This window comes from Poecilia reticulata, chromosome 1 (assembly GCF_904066995.2).
Source record: "Poecilia reticulata chromosome 1, P_reticulata-male-v2, whole genome shotgun sequence".
NCBI classification, from domain to species: Eukaryota; Metazoa; Chordata; class Actinopteri; order Cyprinodontiformes; family Poeciliidae; genus Poecilia; species Poecilia reticulata.
The window spans coordinates 26,343,375-26,346,580 of record NC_088830.1 but is presented as its reverse complement, the minus strand read 5'-3'; the positions used below and the strand labels follow the sequence as shown (position 1 = coordinate 26,346,580).

Below are 3,206 nucleotides of genomic sequence, written 5' to 3'. Positions count from 1 at the left end.
TTTAGCGCGCACGCACGCACACACACACACACACACAGAGGAAACCTTTAAAACAAAAACGGGAGATTTGGGAGGTATCTTACTTTGACAGAGTGAAGTTCATAATAGCCATTGCCATCGGTGTAAACTTTTCTGGTGAATGTTATAACGTGTAATATTATTATTTTTATAATATTGTTTCATTTCTATAATAGGCTCTTGTATCAGATATCTAAGTCAGTGTTAGAAAATAACTGAAACTTTAAAAAATAATCTCGGTTACCTTTCAGAGCGGGGACTGAACACCAAGTACTATAGCACTTATACCAGCTAGCATTAACTGATATTTCACTGGTGGACATAAATACAGTAAAGTAATATTCTAATCACAAAATATACACAATATTATGTCCATCTTACTTGCAAAACTTTGTCTGTCAAGCCCTCATGTCAATAGTCCGTCGATCTGATCAACAATATCCTGCGGTGCTGAGGCATCTTCTGTTGTTTTGGTTGAGCACAGCAGGAGGGTCTTTGTTTGCGTCTCTTTTTTTGTTTGTAATAGCTCCAACATAGAAAATGTTAGAAATAATACTAGAAAATAATTTTTAAACAATAACAATCATTCATACAGTGAATAAATTAATCAGAAATATTTAATTTGGTAATTTCCAAATGTCAGCTGAATGTCTGCACTCTTGAATTTTCAGATGTGTTTATTTGGTGATTTCTGTCTTTAATGATGAAAGTCTGTTATTCAGTAACGTTAACAATTCCTCTTTTTTCTGTTTTCCTCTCCAGATGCCTGCAACATAACGTTTATGAGAACGAGATGTATAACCAGGAGAGGAGATCCAATCTGGACCAGGACGAGGTAGAACCTCTGCAGGTGAAACAAGAAAAAGAAGAGCCAGAAGATCAACATATAAAAGAAGAGCAGCGGGATCTAGAATATGAACAAATAAAAGTGGAAAAGAAAGAAGTTTACTCCAGTCAGGGTGAAGAACAGCTGAATTAAAACAGGAGACTGATACCTGCATGGTGGTTCCTGTTTATGAGCAAACAAACCAAATTGAATCAGAACCAAACAAGGAACAGGTCATCTTCCAGGAAGCTGCTGAAGCTGAGAAGCAAAATCAGAAAAGAAGAAAACCTTTCTCCTGTGTGACCTGTAAAAAGCGTTTGCTTGCAAATATTCTCTTGATGCTCATATGAGGATTCACACAGGTGAAAAGCCGTTTTCATGTGTGAACTGTGGAAAACGTTTTAGCCGAAAACCGACTTTAACTCAGCATATGATGATTCACACAGGTGAAAAGCCGTTTTCATGTGTGACCTGTGGAAAAAGTTTTAGTCACAAACTTAGTTTAACACAGCACATGATGATTCACACAGGTGAAAAGCCGTTTTCATGTGTGACCTGTGGAAAAAGTTTTACTCAAAAACCGACTTTAACTCGGCACATGATGATTCACACAGGTGAAAAGCCGTTTTTATGTGGGACCTGTGGAAAAAGTTTTAGTCACAACTTAGTTTAACTTGGCACATGATGATTCACACAGGTGAAAAGCCAATTTCATGTGTGACCTGTGGGAAATGTTTTAGTCACAAACGGCATTTAACTCAGCACATGATGATTCACACAGGTGAAAAGCCGTTTCCATGTCTGACCTGTGGAAAAAGTTTTAGCCGAAACTGACTTTAACTCAGCACATGATGATTCACACTGGTGAAAAGCCGTTTCCATGTGTGACCTGTGGAAAAAGTTTTAGTCACAAAATTGGTTTAACTCGGCACATGAGGCGTCACACAGGTTGAACGCCGTAGAACTATTTTCCATATATGTCCTATGTAGAGGTTAATATAAAAGACAGTTAGATGAAAACCGGAGGGCTTCTGTCTATAAAGTGGGAAAATTATTTAATTTTTGAATTTGTTAAATGTGATCATTTGAATCTTGACATTTGCATACTTGGAGATGTAAAATATGAACTTGCAGGATTGATTTGTATTATCTGGATAGAGAGAATGAGTGGGGTGAATGAAATTTACTTTAATACATTTTTAATCCAAAATAAGATGTGCTTTTGTGTACTATTTGTAGATTTTCATTAACTGTTTTGCGATCTGAAATTTACAGTATTAAAAAGTCTTTGATGATTTGTCTTACAGCAAAACTAGACTGAAACTGATGTTATTTGTTTCAATTATATTAACCAGTCTATATAAAAGCTTTTCAATAAATTGGCATGCCCTTTTACTAAGAAAATGCATTATACAATATAAACATATTTTCCTTCATTGATTGCTCTTGATTGTACAAATTATGTGTGATTATTGTCTCCAATAATTGGTTTTTAGCTTGTCTTGGTTGTATAATTATTCTTTTTTTTTTTACTATCTTTTTTAAAGTTTAAACTAATTTAATCTATAAACATATAGATATGCATTTTATTATGTTCTTACAAAGTCATTTATCACTTGCATATCATTTGACGTAAGCTAATACAAGTGAATGGCCCAAACTTCACAAAGTGCTATTCTGCAAAGTAGTTTAAGTTATATTGACACATTTTCTCAGACACGCTAATATTTTGGTGATTCAAATAAATGACTAAACACAGAGTTTATGCCTTTTAATGTGATTATTTAGTTGTTTTGGGAATTTATGAATAAAGAGCACTGTTTTTATTTGATAGAAATTATTCTGATATTTTTATATGGACACTGAACACACACACTTTTACAGCATTTTATTCAAGAATATATTGACATAAATCCATAATTTAATGTGCCTTTAATATTTGAAGAAGACAAGAAAAAAATAATTTCCTTTTATTTTTTGACATTGTAACAATAAACTTAGATAAATCAGACATTATCAAACATTAGCTACATATTTTCTAACTTTGTCCTGCAAAATATTACAGTAAAAGTTAACTTTGCTATGGTCAGCAGAGTGTAATAAATTCTAATAGTTTATTTTTATTTCATTACATTAGCTGTCTTGATACATTAGTACTTCATATTGAGATATTTCTCCTAAAAATACACAAAAGGTGAAAGAAAAAAAGTGCAATAAAACAAATTCATGTATATTACACTGGAATTCTGGCCACAGGCAGGGCTTCAGTCTGCTGGTCAAACTGGGAGAACTCCGACTTCTGAGAAGTCCTGGTTCACAGGCTAAAGCCAAGGATAAAAGAAAATTGATACAAAAGTGAAAT

The 3,206-nt window shown here is 33.6% G+C and overlaps 1 pseudogene across 1 annotated transcript in view; it reads left to right on the top strand.

The window, feature by feature from the left end:
- Positions 1 to 1,184: 1,184 nt before the first annotated feature.
- The window catches only part of LOC145552626 (uncharacterized), a 12,924-nt pseudogene continuing 10,902 nt past the window's right edge, over positions 1,185 to 3,206 (top strand). Inside the window, exon 1 of the transcript XR_014088751.1 lies at positions 1,185 to 1,836. The product of XR_014088751.1 is annotated as an uncharacterized LOC145552626 (transcript). The remainder of the gene's footprint in view (positions 1,837 to 3,206) is intronic.